We start from the raw sequence: 17835 nt of genomic DNA, 5'->3' as shown, positions 1-17835 counted from the left end.
TTTCTGGAGCCATTTTTATTGCTTGAATTATTTTTCCCATTATGGGGCCTCATGTCTAAATTTTGCCTAAGGCCTCACGAAGCCTAGAGCCGCCTCTGTGTACATGTCTCTCTGGGCCAGCTTTGCTGTTTCTTTCCATTTTGTGTTGCAGGTTACAAGCTGTCTGCTGTTGCTAGGAGGATTCACCACAGCTGCTGGGCAGACATTTAGGGCCAGATTCACGTAGAATTGCGGCGGCGTAACGTATCGTAGATACGTTACACCGCCGCAAGTTTTCATCGCAAGTGCCTGATTCACAAAGCACTTGCATGAAAACTTACACCAGCTGCCTCCGGCGTAAGCCCGCGTAATTCAAAGGGGCGTGTGCCATTTAAATTAGGCGCGCTCCCGCGCCGGACCTACTGCGCATGCTCCGTTTTGAAATTCCCGCCGTGCCTTGCGCGAAGTGACGTCATTTTTTCGAACGGCGACGTGCATAGTGTACTTTCGTATTCCCGGACGTCTTACTCAAGAACAAAAACATTTTAAATTTCGACGCGGGAACGACGGCCATACTTTATACAGCACATACGTGTGCTGTGTAAAGTTAGGGCAGCTAAAACGACGACTAACTTTGCGACGGGAAACTAGACTAGCAGCGACGTAGCGAACACGAAAAACCGTTGTGGATCGCCGTAACTACTAATTTGCATACCCGACGCTGGTTTACGGCGCTAACTCCCCCCAGCGGCGACCGAGGTATTGCATCCTAAGATCCGACAGTGTAATTCAATTACACCTGTCGGATCTTAGGGCTAACGATGCGTAACTGATTCTATGAATCAGTCGCATAGTTAGGAAGACCCTAAAACAGAGATACGACGGCGTATCTCTTTTGTGAATCTGGGCCACAGTTAGCTGAGCACTGAATTGGTGATAAATCTTTTGGCGGGAAACATCTGGTCAATGAGTGTAATGAATGTAAACTTTTACTTGTATCAGCAGTTACCTCAGATCTGTCCTCTGGATTATATTCAGCCTTCTTTTTGGATCTCTTGACCTGCTCATCACCCACCCTCTCCTTTGTTATTTTCCCTCATCGCAATCCATCTTCATGAAGTAATGTTGCCCACATTGGGGGTGGACAGTCATTGGTAAACTGGTTTATTTGGTGTAATATATAACTGTGTGAGTCTTGGTGACTAAGCATGTCAGCGTTTCTGTATGGTAATAAAGGTTAAAGTTTATTTCATAAATAAAATATGGGCATATTTCGGCACCTGGTAGGCTCCCAGGTGCTTTGTAGGATAATTAATGGCTGTATGTGCATATATGCCGCTATCTGCAAATGACATTGGCTATACAACCCTGGACGCAGAGTCTGTGTATAACTGCGTACAGCCTATGATTACTATTGGCAGCTGTAGTCAGCACCTGTTTCTCCCCTGCCATGAAATACACTCGTATTTAATGTTTTAAATCTGTATATACCCATATTTTAACCACTTGCTGAAGCGCGCACCCGAGAATGTTCGTGACCGTCGGGTCCTCCGGACCTGGCACATCACGGAACGGAGTAAAGGGCCAATGACAGCGGCCCTTTACCACGTGATCGCTCCGTCCAATGATGTCAACAAAAAGCATGGAGGGCTCCTTCCCCATACCTCCCAACTTTTTGAGATGGGAATGAGGGACACCTATCAGCAAGAGTATGCAGGCATAGGACACACCCCCTTGTCACGCCCCCTTAAATGAGAATTGTACAAAAAAACAAGATTGGTTAAACCCACAAGTGCTTTTTTTACCACTACTATTCCTTTATATTGGCTTTTAGAATTTACAAACGCAGCAATTTAGCAATCAGATGAAAGGTTAACACTGGGAAACACTTTTTGATAAATAAACAGTGCATTTTAAATACAACTCTATAGATCAGACAAAAATGAGGGACAAATGAGGAGGTTTGAGGGACAGAGGGACATTGCTCCAAATCAGGGACAGTCCCTCGAAATCAGGGACAGTTGGGAGGTATGCTTCCCTGACCTCACACCAATCGGTACAGTGTGTGATGAGAGAAGGGAGCCGATGCAGCAGCGCTTGTGGGCTGGATCTAAAGTGCCCATAGTGCTGATCTGTGCCCATCCATGGCTCATCAATGCCTCATATATGCCCATTCATGCTCATTCATGCCCACCCATAGCTCATCCATGCCCATTCATGGTTCATCCATGCCTCATATATGCCCATCCATGCTCATACATGCCCATCCATGGCTCATCCATGCCCACCTATGGCTCATCCATGCTCATCCATGGCTCATCCATGCCTCATATATGCCCATCCATGCTCATACATGCCCACCCATGCTCGTACATGCCCACCCATGGCTCATCTATGCCCATCCATAGCTCATCCATGCCTCACATATGCCCATCCATGCTCATATATGCCCATCCATGGCACATCAATGCCCATCCATGGCTCATCCATGCCCATCCATGGCTCATCCATGCCTCATATATGCCCTTCCATGCTTATACATGCCCACCTATGGCTCATCCATGCCTCATCCATGCCCACCCATGGCTCATCCATGCCCATCCATGGCTCATTCATGTCCATTCATGGCTATTATGTGGACATGTGTAAATAAAGGAATTCTTAAGGATACAGCACTATTTTAGTCCTTTCTATGGCTGAGTGGAGGAGGAGAGGAAAGAGAGAGCTGGATAGGTATCACAAGTCCATCTTACTACTTCCCGTCATATGACGTCCTTAGGTTGAAGTGGTGACGTCTGGATGATGTCTGCAGCTACAGGCATCATCCAGATGTAGTTGTTTTCAGCCTGCGTTTCCCTCTTTTGTAAAAGCCATTCTAGTGGCTGATTAGCCATTTGAATGGCTTTTACAGGCAGCAGGAGGGGATGTCTCCTCCCTCCTGCTGCCCAATGGCGCCTCTCCAGGCTCTGCTGTGGGATCAGAGGGCCGGTGGGCCGCCGGATTACCATAGAACTGGCCTTTGACTGGATGGCCATCTCTATGATCCTGGGAGGCCGGAAGTGACGTCAGGACTTCACTTCTGATTCTGGCAGATGTAAACACTGCCATTTTTTTTACATGGAAAGCAGGGATCTATGTTTTTTTTTTATCCCATGCTTTCTAGAGTAGAGGAAAGATCTAGGGGCCAGATTCAGGTACCTGCGCCGCGGCGTAACGTATCCCGTTTACGTTACACCGCCGCAAGTTTTCAGCGTAAGTGCCTGATTCACAAAGCACTTACCTGTAAACTTGCGGCGGTGTATCGTAAAGACGTCCGGCGCAAGCCCCCCTAATTCAAATGGGGCGTGTACCATTTAAATTAGGCACGCTCCCGCGCCGAACGTTCTGCGCATGCTCCGTTCGCAATTTTCCCGACGTGCTTTGCGAGAAATTACGGCGCCCCGACGTGTTTGTGAATGGCGACGTGCGGAACGTACTTACGCCGAAAAAAAAAAAATAATAATTTAAAATTCGAAGCGGGAACGACGGCCATACTTTAACATGGCTGGTGTAAAGTTAAGCAATGAAAAAGATTGCTTAACTTTGCGACGGGAAAAAACGACGTTACGCACACGAGTAGGTTCGTGGATCGCCGTAAATACTAATTTGCATACCCGACGCTGGAAAACAACGCAAACTCTACCCAGCGGCGGCCGAAGTATTGCAGCCCAAGATCCGAAGGCGTACGAAGCCGTAAGCCTGTCGGATCTTAGCCAAAAGCCGTTGTATCTTGTTTGTGAATCACAAATTAAGATACGACGCGGCAAATTTGAAAATACGCCAGTAGATACTCCGGCATATGATACTCCGGCATATTTGTTCTGTGAATCTGGCCCTAAGGTCTTATTTGACCACAGATATCACCATAAAGAGGACCTGTCATGCCCTATTCCTATGACAAGGGATGTTTACAAAAATTATGAAAACATTTTGAAAAGAGACGGTGTAAAAAAAAAATATATATATATATATATGTATATATATATATAATAAAATAATAATATTATTAATAATAATAATATTTTTTTTCCCTCCCATCCCCTCTTGCTCGTACACAGAAGTAAATGCATACATAGCCTGCGCCCGCATATGTAAACGACGTTCGCACCACACATGTGAGGTATCGCTGCGAACGTTAGAGAGAGCAATAATTCTAGCCCTAGACCTCCTCTGTAACGCTAAACAGGTAACTTGTAAAGTGTTGCTGATGGAGATTTTTTAAGTACTGTAGTTTTAGCGCCATTCCGAGAGTGCACAATTCTAAAGTGTGACGTGTTATTTTGCTATTTACTCGTGTGACATCATCTTTTATATTTTATCAAAAAATCGGGGCATATATTGTGTTGTTTTGCATTAAGATACATTTAAGTGTATTTGTTTTAAAAAGAATTGCGTTTGAAAAATCGCTGAGACATCAAAAAAAAAATTGCAATGGCCATCATTTTATTGTTTAGGGTCTCTGCTAAAAATAAATATATAGGGCCGGATTCAGATACAAGATACGACGGCGTATCTCCGGATAGGCCGTCGTATCTCTGAGTGCGGGCCGTCGTATCTATGCGCCTGATTCAGAGAATCAGTTACGCATAGATTTCCCTAAGATCCGACCGGCGTAAGTGTCTTACACCGTCGTATCTTAGGCTGCATATTTACGCTGGCCGCTAGGTGGCGCTTCCGTATAGTTACGCGAGGAATATGCTAATTAGGTATTAACGCCGATTCAGAAACGTACGTCCCACCGGCGCATTTTTTTAGGTCGTTTACATTAGGCTTTTTTCGGCGTATAGTTACCCCTGCTATATGAGGCGTAGCTAATGTTAAGTATGGACGTCGTTCCCGCGCTGAGTTTTCAAAATTTTACGTTGTTTGCGTAAGTCGTTCGCGAATAGGGCTGGACGTCATTTACGTCGAATCCAATACGTCCTTGTGGCGTATTTTGGAGCAATGCACACTGAGATATTTCACGGACGGCGTTCAGAAAAAAACGTAAAATACGCGGGGTCAAGTGAAATTTAAATATAACACGCCCACAACATCCCCATTTGAATTAGGCGGGCTTACGCCGCCACACATACGTTACGCCGCCGTAACTAAGGGCGCAAGTTCTTTCTGCATACGGAACTTGCGGAACTTGAGGTCCCTCGCAGATACGTTACGCCGGCAGATAGATAGAGAAATCTATCTGAATCCGGCCCATAATGTTTGGGCGTTCTGGGTATTTTTTTCGCAAAAAAAAAAATGATTTTTTTACACATATGAGGGAAGTGACAGAATTGGCCAGGTAGGCAAATGATTATTTGTGGTAAAACATCTCCCTTCTTATATGTTGGGAGTTGTGGGCCCCAATAAGAGCCAGCTGACTGGCATTTCCCTCCTGGCAGGTTGTACTGTACAGAGGACATTGACTATGAGTCTCCTCTCAGGGTTATCATCACAGCCCGAGCACTCAGCTCCCGCCCACACTACAGAGCCCTGGCAGAGCTGTGTGTATGACTGACAGACATGGAAATGGCTGGAGGGGCCTGCCGACCAATCAGCGCGCTCCTCTCTTGCTCAGGAGAAGCTGTCACCGGCGGCCAATAGGAAAACGCCTAACGAGGCTGATTTAAAGACACGCAGAGGGAGGCGCAGCTTTAGCTGGCCGGGCACAGTGAGATCCCCCCGCAATACACCGAGCAGGTGAGGAGGGAGCGGGCGAGGGGTGATGATGATCTGTATTGTGCGTGGCATGGGGGGCGCAGGGCTGCGTTTGTTTATATTGTGTTCTTTGCGAGCAGCGGGTGTTCTGTAGACAGGTGGGTGGAGATTTTCTTCTTTATTTGTCCAGGGGGCTAATGGTCCTATTTTTCTCGTCTCTCTCTTTATATATCTATAGATAGAGGCTTATTTATTTATAATATATAATTGGGGGTGGGGGGGGTGCTTATAGATTTATTTTATTCATATATCTTTTTCTCTCACTATAAGCACCCCCCCCCCCCCCACACATACAATTATATATAGAAGACTATAAGCACCCCATCAATTGTATATAGAAGACTAAGTGACCCCCCCCATTATATATAGAAGACTCTAAGCATCCCCCTCCTTAATTATATATAGAAGACTAGCACCCCCCCCCCCATTATATATAGAAGACTATAAGCACCCCCCTCCTTAATTATATATAGAGGATTGGCACCCCCCCCCCAATTATATATAGAAGACTATAAGCACCCCCCTCCATTATATATAGAAGACTAGCACCCCCCCCCAATTATATATAGACTATAAGCAACCCCCCAATTATATATAGAAGACTAGCACCCCCCCCCAATTATATATAGAAGACTATAAGCACCCCCCTCCTTAATTATATATAGAAGACTATAAGCAACCCCCCCAATTATATTGACTATAAGCACCCCCAACAATTGTATATGGAAGACTATAAGCACACCCCCAGTTATAGACTAAGCAACCCTCCTTGTATGAAGAAGACTAGCACCCCCCCCAATTATATATAGAAGACTAGCACCCCCCCCAATTATATATAGAAGACCATAAGCAACCCCCCAATTATATAGACTATAAGCACCCCCAACAATTGTATATGGAAGACTATAAGCACACCCCCAGTTTTATATAGACTATGAGCAACCCCCCTTAATTGTATGAAGACTAGCCCCCCCCCCCCCCCAATTATATATAGAAGACTATAAGCACCCCCCCTCCTTAATTATATATAGAAGACTAGCACCCTCCCAATTATATATAGAAGACTATAAGCAACCCCCCAGTTATAGACTATAAGCACCCCCAACAATTGTATATAGAAGACTATAAGCACACCCCCAGTTATAGACTAAGCAACCTCCCTTAATTGTATGAAGAAGACTAGCACCCCCCCAATTATTTATAGAAGACTAGAAGCACCCCCCCTCCTTAATTATATATAGAAGACTAGCACCCCCCCCCCCCAATTATATATAGAAGACTATAAGCACCCCATCCTTAATTATATATATATATATATATATATATATATATATATATATATATATATATATATATATATATATATATATATATATATGACTATAAGCAACCCCCCAATTATATAGACTATAAGCACCCCCAACAATTATATATGGAAGACTATAAGCACACCCCCAGTTATAGACTAAGCAACCCCCCTTGTATGAAGAAGACTAGCACCCCCCCCCCAATTATATATAGAAGACTATAAGCACCCCCCCCCCAATTATATATAGAAGACCATAAGCAACCCCCCAATTATATAGACTATACGCACCCCCAACAATTATATGGAACACTATAAGCACACCCCCAGTTATATAGACTATAACCAACCCCCCCTTAATTGTATGAAGAAGACTATAAGCAACCCCCCCAATTATATAGACTATAAGCAACCCCCCTTAATTGTATGAAGAAGACTATAAGCAACCCCCCTCAACAAATGTATATATTGTGGGGGGCATTATAGTCTTCTATATATTTGGAGGGTGCTTAGTTTTATATAGAAGACTATAAGCTAGCGCTATATATAAAAATCTATCCCACAATAAATGTGTGTGTATATGGTGTGTATGTATGTGTGTGTGTGTGTGTGTGTATATATATATATATAGCCTGCTGTATGGGGGAGGCGGTCTGACGGTCATCTGTATACGAAGAGGGGGGCCGATGGTTGCCTTTATAGGAGTGTTATGGCCTGCTGTATTAGGGGGGTCTGATGGTCATCTGTATACGAAGGGGGGGTCTGATGGCCGCTTTTATAGGAGTGTTATGGCCTGCTGTATTAGGGGGGGGGGTCTGATGGTCATCTGTATATGACGGCATAGGGGGTGTCTGATGGCCTGCTGTATGAGGGGGGGGGGGTTCTGCTGCAGTGACCAGTATCCTGTAAGTAGCGTTGGTTCCTGGCAGGGTGGTGTCGCTGGAACATTTATGACGGCTGATTTTTTTTATCATCTTTTTTTTTCCTCGCTGGTTCCTGTAACACGTTGATATCGGAGATCAGGTGTTGCTGGCGTGTTCCTCATCCCAGGGGAGCGATGATTGGCTGGGAAATGACAGCTTGCTGCTGATTTGCCCGGAGATGTGATTCTGATGAGGTTTACGGCGGGGTGTGTATGGGCGATGGGTGCCGTAGAAGAAATCCCGGCAGCAAGGAGGTTTTTGAGGTTTTTTTCGGCCCTGAAACACCAGATTTGCATCATACGACCACGGCAGTGTAATGATGCGTGGTACCTGCAGAAGTGTTTACAAGATAGATTTTTAGAAATGTGGCCTCTAGGAGTACAAATGGGGGGGGGGGGGGGTAACATTTCAACCTCCCAACCTCCCAACACAAGTTCAAAAACCACTTGCAAACTGAAAGAAAATGTTTGTTTGCAAGCATTGATGACCAGTGGCGACCTTCCCTAACGCTTGCCAATGATGCATGAAGTGTTGGGAAGCTGCGGTACAGTTCCCCGCCCGTGGAAATGAAACGTATACACAGGAGGGCAGATCTGTTCATTCTTCATGACCTGACGGTTGGTCACCTACGTGTAGGAGCCTTCCTAGCGTCCTTCCGATGACGTAGTATGGGGTCCCTCGCCGGTATCTTCTCCCTGGTTTGTGTTGGCAGCTTTGGCTGTCCTGATTGGCTAGCATGGAATGACGTCGCTCCTCCACCAGAAATATAAACTGAAATTTTTAGGTTGGCGCCTCCCGTCCTTCCAGATTTTTCACCTACGAGGATGGCTTATTCACCACATATCCCAGGAGGCCACATATCCCAGGAGGCTGCGGAGCCCAATTATCAAGTTTTGTTCCTTACTCTTAAGTCCTATTCAAGACCGATGGTGCATTTGTACATTGACGGGATTAAGAGAACCTCATCCGCACGTCCTATCCCATGCCGCCATCTTGAATCCCCCATAACTGGGTGTTGGTTGTCCCTTTTTTTGCACAGCAGCTGCTCCCAATTATCGGAAATTCTGGATGGCACTATAGGGCAGGGCCATGGCAGGAGAGTGCCTATAAACAAAGGGCAGGCTTTGCTAGGAATGGAATTGTATGTGTATTCTATGTAAAGAAGCCTTTAAAGCGGGAGTTCACCCATACTTTTTTTTTTACCCTTAGATTGATGCTCATTTTGTCTAGGGGAATTGGGTAGTTGTTTTAAAATCGAAGCTGTACTTATTGTTTTAGAGAGCGATCTTCTCTGCCGCTTCCGGGTATGGGTCTTCGGGACTGGGCGTTCCTATTTTGATTGACAGTCTTCCGACAGGCTTCCCACGGTCGCATCCATCGTGTCACGAGGAGCCGAAAGAAGCCGAACATCGGTGCGGTTCTATACTGTGCCTGCGCACCGACGTTCGGCTACTTTCGGAAAATCGTGACACGATGGATGCGACCGTCGGAAGCCTGTCGGAAGACTGTCAATCCTCTTCTGGGGTCCCACGGCGGCTCCTCCCCGCATTAGGTAACCCCCTCTGGGAAGCTCTCTCCCGAGAGGGTTACCCTGTGGGTGTGCTCCCGTCTCATACACTAAGCGTCTATAGATGCTGAGTGTATGACTTGACCCCGCCCCCTGACAGTCATGTCATTGGATTTGATTGACAGCAACAGGAGCCAATGGCTGTCAATCTATCCAAAGAGGAGCAGAGAACCCGTGGAGAGCGACGCGGGATCACGCCCACGGAAATTCAGGGCTCAGGTAAGTAAAATGGAGGGGGGGCTAAAAATATGCACTGTCACTGTACTAATGACACTGACAGTAATTAACATTAGGGCAGATCAAAGGGTTGCCTGTGTGCTTAAACAGTGTTTCAGTATAGTGGGGGAGGTGCTTTTACTAGGGGAAGGCAAAGATCTTTGTTTCTGATTTACAGGATCCATGCATTCCTTACTGACAGAAAGGCATTTTGCCTTGTTTACATAGATCGCAGTTCTGCCTGTGTACAGAACGATCAGCAAGTGCCAGTGGATATCGGGACTGCGGGACTTGCAGACTTTATGCAGCTTGTCTGAGAAAGCAAGGGGTGGAAGCTGAAGTTACACATTGCAGAGCTCAGTGAGGCGAACTGTGAGTTGATTGGAGGGAATGGACGCACCCTCAACACAGCAAAACAGGCATAGACCTGAGGCTGGCAATCACAGGCTGTGTGCTGGAGCTCCCCTGTTGCCACTTTTTTTTTTTTTTCTTGGTGTAAGAAGTGACTCATGCTGATAACAGAGGAATGAAGCAGCAGACAGAAATTACACTTGGTGCTCTGAATTGAGACACACTATAGAGCAGTGATGGGGAACCTTGGCACCGCAGATGTGTTGGAACTACATTTCCCATGATGCTCAGCTACACTGCAGAGTGCAGGAGCATCATGGGAAATGTAGTTCTAAAAAATCTGTGGTGCCAAGGTTCCCCTTCACTGCTATAGAGCAATAGAGCAGGGGTCTCCAAACTTTTCAAACAAAGGGCCAGTTTATTGTCCTTCAGACTTTAGGAGGGCCGGATTGTGGCCAGCAGGGATAGAAAATGTCCCGAGTCTGACATGAGTGAGAATAAATGTGGCCTCAGGATTGGTGGTCAATAGGAGGAGGAGTAGGGCCCCTATCAGTAGAAGAAATGGTATCCCATCATTGGTGTCAGTGGGAGGAATAGTGCCCCCAAGGGCCGGATAAAGGCTAGCAAAGGGCCACGTCTGGCCCTCGGGCCGCAGTTTGGAGTCCCCTGCTATAGAGGGTTAAGCTTTGTTCATATTTCATGTCTGAGGTTTACAACTACTTTCTGCCAACTACACATGGCCTATCGTAGTGCGAGAGACTGTTGGAGTCAAACAGAACTGTTCCTGCATAGTTGGCGAGTCCTTGGCGGAAATTGTCTTATTTTTTATTTATAAATGTATTGTATTTGACTTTTTAATTATGATTATAAATTTGTCGCCCATTCTCGGCACCTTTTTCAAACCTTGTTAAAAATCCTGCTTGCTGCATTTTTTTTTGGTGCAACGTTGATCAGTTTAAATTTCTTTTTGCCAAAAACGTACCTCATTAACCACTTCCCGACCTCCTCATGTAAATATACGTCAGCAGAATGGCACGGACAGGCACATGTACGTACCTGTATGTCCTCTGCTAGACGTGGGTCGGGGGTCCGATCGGGACCCCCCCCCCCCGGTACATGCGGAGGTCGGGTCCGCTCGGGGAGCGATCCGGGACGACGGCGCGGCTATTTGTTTTTAGCCGCTCCGTCGCGATCGCTCCCCGGAGCTGAAGAACGGGGAGAGCCGTATGTAAACACGGCTTCCCCGTGCTTCACTGTGGCGGCGCATAGATCGGGTGATCCCCTTTATAGGGGAGATCCGATCGATGTCATTCCTACAGCCACACCCCCCTACAGTTGTAAACACACACACAGTGATCCCTAAATGTTACAGCGCCCCCTGTGTTTAACTCCCAAACTGCAACTGTCATTTTCACAATAAACCATGCAATTTAAATGCATTTTTTGCTGTGAAAATGACAATTGTCCCAAAAATGTGTCAAAATTGTCCGAAGTGTCCGCCATAATGTCGCAGTCACGAAAAAAATCGCTGATCGCCGCCATTAGTAGTAAAAAAATATAAAAATGCAATAAAACTATCCCCTATTTTGTAAACGCTATAAATTTTGCGCAAACCAACCGATAAACAATTATTGCGTTTTTTTTTTACCAAAAATAGGTAGAAGAATACGTATCGGCCTAAACTGAGGAAAAAAAAATGTATATATTTTTGGGGGATATTTATTACAACAAAAAGTTAAAAATATTGATTTTTTTTCAAAATTGTCGCTCTATTTTTGCGCAAAAAATTAAAACTGCAGAGGTGATCAGATACCACCAAAAGAAAGCTCTATTTGTGGGGAAAAAATGACGCCAATTTTGTTTGGGAGCCACGTCACACGTCCGCGCAATTGTCTGTTAAAGCGACGCAGTCCCGAACTGTAAAAACCCCTTGGGTCTTTAGGCAACAATATGGTCCGGGGCTTAAGTGGTTAAAATACATTGAAATCGCAAGAAAATGCACCTGTGTTGAGATTTTAGATGCAATTTTTGAGTTGTGTGGCCTATAAAAAGCGCCTCATAAGCACGGGAAATTTGTTGTGAGCATTTTTGACAGCCGTTATTGGCAATTTTTTTTCTTTTGACACAATGCTGAAAATTATTTTTACCCAAATTTCGGTGCCCGAAATTTCAGGGCATCGCTAATCCCTTTGGTTGTGTACAGGACAGGAGGTAAAGGGAGATTTCCCAGCGACATGCAGATCACCAAAAAAAAATCACCAGGTTTGAAAGGTAAACTCCGGGATAAACAAATATTGTCTAAATGAATTCTTAATGAGTGTTCTTTCTTGAGCCCTGGTTCACAATGAATGCGACTTTGAAATCGCTCTACTTCAATTGAAGTTGCACGATTTCAAAGCCGCAGGTCAGTGCGATTTAAGGTGCGACTTCATGAACCTCTTTTTCAAATCGTTGCGGCACAGCAGTCTGACGGTGTTGTAGCCGTTATCAGCGTCTCTACAAGGGCGGTGTCTTCCCCTATCAGTATGTATGGGAAGACACGGCTCTATTTACATAGGAGTGATTGATGGCGGTTTTATTGCCTGTCATAAATGCAGTGTTAATCAGGTGACCTCTACTCATCCACATGGCTCGCTGACGGCCATGTTTGCTATAGACATGCTTTTAGCCTAGACCAGAGTAATGAATGACTGCAAGGTCACCGAGGTGTTCTGTATCCGGATTCACCATCTACACTACAGCAACATTATCCGAACTCTACACATTGTATATGTATACAGCAACATTATCCGAACTCTACACATTGTATATGTATACAGCAACATTATCCGAACTCTACACATTGTATATGTATACAGCAACATTCTCCTACTTCTACACATTGTATATGTATAGAGCAACATTATCCCACTTCTACACGTTGTATATGTATACAGCAACATTTCCCACTTCTACACATTGTATATGTATAGAGCAACATTCTCCGAACTCTACATGTTGTATATGTATAGAGCAACATTATCCCACTTCTACACATTGTATATGTATACAGCAACATTATCCCACTTCTACACATTGTATATGTATAGAGCAACATTATCCCACTACTACACATTGTATATGTATAGAGCAACATTATCCCACTACTACAGGTTGTATATGTATAGAGCAACATTATCCCACTTCTACACATTGTATATGTATAGAGCAACATTATCCCACTTCTACACGTTGTATATGTATAGAGCAACATTATCCCACTACTACACGTTCTATATGTATAGAGCAACATTATCCCACTTCTACACATTGTATATGTATAGAGCAACATTATCCCACTACTACACATTGTATATGTATAGAGCAACATTATCCCACTACTACAGGTTGTATATGTATAGAGCAACATTATCCCACTACTACAGGTTGTATATGTATAGAGCAACATTATCCCACTTCTACACATTGTATATGTATAGAGCAACATTATCCCACTTCTACACGTTGTATATGTATACAGCAACATTATCCGAACTCTACACGTTGTATATGTATACAGCAACATTATCCCACTTCTACACATTGTATATGTATAGAGCAACATTATCCCACTTCTACACGTTGTATATGTATACAGCAACATTATCCCACTTCTACACGTTCTATATGTATAGAGCAACATTATCCCACTTCTACACATTGTATATGTATAGAGCAACATTATCCGAACTCTACACGTTGTATATGTATACAGCAACATTATCCCACTTCTACACATTGTATATGTATAGAGCAACATTCTACGAACTCTACACATTGTATATGTATAGAGCAACATTCTCCTACTTCTACACATTGTATATGTATACAGCAACATTCTACGAACTCTACACATTGTATATGTATAGAGCAACATTATCCCACTACTACACATTGTATATGTATAGAGCAACATTATCCCACTTCTACACATTGTATATGTATAGAGCAACATTATCCCACTTCTACACATTGTATATGTATAGAGCAACATTATCCCACTACTACACATTGTATATGTATAGAGCAACATTATCCCACTTCTACACATTGTATATGTATAGAGCAACATTATCCCACTTCTACACGTTGTATATGTATACAGCAACATTATCCCACTTCTACACGTTCTATATGTATAGAGCAACATTATCCCACTTCTACACATTGTATATGTATAGAGCAACATTATCCGAACTCTACACGTTGTATATGTATAGAGCAACATTATCCCACTTCTACACGTTGTATATGTATACAGCAACATTATCCCACTTCTACACATTGTATATGTATACAGCAACATTCTACGAACTCTACACATTGTATATGTATAGAGCAACATTCTCCTACTTCTACACATTGTATATGTATACAGCAACATTCTACGAACTCTACACATTGTATATGTATAGAGCAACATTATCCGAACTCTACACCTTGTATATGTATACAGCAACATTCTCCGAACTCTACACATTGTATCTCTACACAGCAGGGGTTGGCAATATCCGGGCGCCAGGTCGCATTGGCGACAACAAATTGTGACCTGGCGCCCGACAGTAATTGAGGCCGCGGCCTACAAGGCCGCTAAGCCACTGCCTCAATTACCGGCCGCCGCAATCGTGCGGCGAGGGCGCACGGAGGCACAGGATCCTGTGTCTCCGTGCGCCCCCACCTCGCGATTGCAGTGGGTCCGCGACGGCCGGTAATTGAGGCCGCGGCTTTGCAGCCTTGTGAATTCCCCACCTCTTCGGAAGCTTCTGTGAGCTGGCGCCATCTGGTGGTGGCCGTTGGCATTACATTATATTGGCATTGCAGCAATTCTAATGTGTGTCATTTTTCACTCCTTCCCTCTAATTAGAACCCCCAAACATTATATATATTTTTTATTCTAACACCCTAGAGAATAAAATGGCGGTTGTTGCAATACTTTCTGTCACACCGTATTTGTGCAGCGGTCTTACAAGCGCACTTTTTTGGGAAAAAATACACTTTTTTTAATTAAAAAAATAAGACAGTAAAGTTATCCCAGTTTTTTTTTATATTGTGAAAGATGTTACGTGGAGTAAATTGATACCCAACATGTCACGCTTCAAAATTACGTCCGCTCGTGGAATGCCGACAAACTTTTATCCTTTAAAATCTCCATAGGCGACGTTTAACAATAATTCTACAGGTCGCATGTTTTGAGTTACAGAGGAGGTCTAGAGCTAGAATTATTGCTCTCGCTCTAACGATCGCGGCGATTCCTCACGTGTGGTTTGAACACCGTTTACATATGCGGGCGTTACTCACGTATGTGTTCGCTTCTGTGCGCAAGCTCGTCGGGACAGGGCCGCATTTTCTGGCTCCTAACTTTTTTAGCTGGCTCCTAGATTCCAAGCACATTTGTCAACCCTGATTTATGATATGTAGCTGTCACTACAAATAGTTTGTTTTGTGCAGAGAAACCTTTGATTCGTTTGCACAGAAAATTGTGGTTTTGTAGATAAATACTGTATATACTCGAGTATAAGCTGAGGCACTAAGTTTACCACACAAAACTGGGAAAACGTATTGCCTCGCTGTGTCCAAGCCTCGCTGTGTCTTAACATGGGAGTCTATGGAAGGGGTGCCTGGCTTTGAAAAATCTGTGCTCCCTGGCCGTAGGTCCCCCGGATAACAAACTTTGCACACTTGTAGAGGACGAGTGGGGCAACGTGTGCCAAGTTTGGGATCAGGGGAACCTTCGGCCGGCCGGTACTGGGTCCCCAAAGTCCGGGAGATCAGGCTCAAAAGTGACTCGAGTATAAGGCTCCATTCACATCTATGCGACAAAACGCCGGACGCTTGTGCCGCTAGAGGGGGGAATTCCCATTGCTGTCTATGGAGATGGTTCACATCTCATAGACGCCGTACGCCTGTCGCCTGAAAAAAAGTCCTGGACCCTTTTTTTCAGGCGACATTGGCGTTCTCCCATTGACAGCAATGGGAAGAATTTGAAAAAGAAAAAAAAAAAAAGTTTCACACTCGCGGCAAAATACGCCGCGTACGCCGTTGTCGCGGAGGTGTGAATGGAGCCTAAGCTGAGGGGCATTTTCAGCACACAAAAAATGTGCTGAAAAACTCGGCTTATACTCGAGTATATAGATGGAACACGGGTAGCTTACAGGTTAAATATGCATATGAAGCAGTGGTATAGTATTTGTAGGGAGGTGTTGATATATGCACTAATTATAAGGTGTCATTATTGGATTTCAGATACCACAGCATGCCTTCAGAAGTCTAGTGGTGTCCATACCTCAGTAGGTCAAGGCTTTTTGGGCAGCAAATGTAGACCTATGCAATGTTCGGTGAGTGGGCATGACGTTATGGCGTGTACGAATATTTGAAGGCTACTAGAGAGATTTTTGGACTTGCTACTTCATATCGTGCCGCCTACACTTTCTCCTGCAGAGAACAATGAACTATTCACATCCCTCTCTGGCCCCAAAGGCATTTACAGGCGACTGCCCCTACCAGAGTCATACGTGCAGAAGGGACATCGTTGGGTGAAAGCCAGTCACATTACTAGCAGATTTTGGGAGGACGCCAGAACATCTGCAGAAAACCCACCGAGACTTGATTGCATTCACACAGTATAGTGTACAACATGGAGGAAACCGACTCCAAAACCCTTCACAGCAAGGCAGAATGTTATGTACTGCCCACTGCAAACTCTTCTAAATCCACCTGTGTACTAAAACCCATTTCAATTTCAGTGTGATTGCTGGGGATGCATACTTTTTTTTTTTTCTTTTTTTTTTTTTCTTTTTTTTTTTTCTTTTTTTTTTTTCTCAAATCAGACTGCAAAGAATCTCATATGATTTGAGCAGGAATGTGATTCCTGTCTGAATTGCATGTGGTTTCGTGCTGGGTTCACACAGGAGCAGTGCAGGGATCCTCATGTGATTCAGACAAGAATCGCACTGCACAAAAAAGCAGTAGGTTTTAGGCAGCAGTGCATTTAGGCTTTGTGCTGCCCTAGGCCTGACTAAACTCATGCACCCCCTAATTTAAATATAACCCACCCCTTCCTGTCAAGGCCACACTCGTTGCTGTTTAACCGGTTAACGCCCGCCGCATGTACATATACGTCCACAGAATGGCACGTACAGGCATATGGGCGTACATGTACGTCCCCTCGTCGAGGGTCCGATCGGGACCCCCCCCCCGGTACATGCAGCAGGCGCTAACCCGTGGGGAGCGATCCGGGACGACGGCGCGGCTATTCGTTAATAGCCGCCCCGTCGCGATCGCTCCCCGGAGCTGAAGAACGGGGAGTGCTGTATGTAAACACGGCTTCCCCGTGCTTCACTGTGGCGGCTGCATCGATCGAGTGATCCCTTTTATAGGGAGACTCGATCGATGACATCAGTCCTACAGCCACACACCCCTACAGTTGTAAACACACACTAGGTGAACCCTAACTCCTACAGCACCCCCTGTGGTTAACTCCCAAACTGCAACTGTCATTTTCACAATAAACAATGCAATTTAAATGCATTTTTTTGCTGTGAAAATGACAATGGTCCCAAAAATGTGTCAAAATTGTCCGAAGTGTCCGCCATAATGTCGCAGTCACGAAAAAAATCCCTGATCGCCGCCATTAGTAGTAAAAAAAAAAAAAATAATAAAACTATCCCCTATTTTGTAAACGCCATAAATGTTGCGCAAACCAATCGATAAACGCTTAT

The 17835-nt window shown here is 44.6% G+C and overlaps 1 protein-coding gene across 2 annotated transcripts in view; it reads left to right on the top strand.

Moving 5' to 3' along the window:
• The first annotated feature begins 5594 nt into the window (after positions 1-5594).
• NDRG3 (NDRG family member 3) overlaps positions 5595-17835 on the top strand; it is a 70710-nt gene continuing 58469 nt past the window's right edge. For both annotated transcript variants that reach the window (XM_040330676.1, XM_040330675.1), the window contains exon 1: positions 5595-5697. The gene's annotated coding sequence lies outside the window, so the exon portion shown is untranslated. The remainder of the gene's footprint in view (positions 5698-17835) is intronic.

The sequence above is a fragment of the Rana temporaria genome, chromosome 12 (assembly GCF_905171775.1).
Source record: "Rana temporaria chromosome 12, aRanTem1.1, whole genome shotgun sequence".
Lineage (NCBI taxonomy): Eukaryota > Metazoa > Chordata > Amphibia > Anura > Ranidae > Rana > Rana temporaria.
Note: the sequence above shows the minus strand (reverse complement) of the source record. Positions and strands in the feature narration are given on the sequence as shown.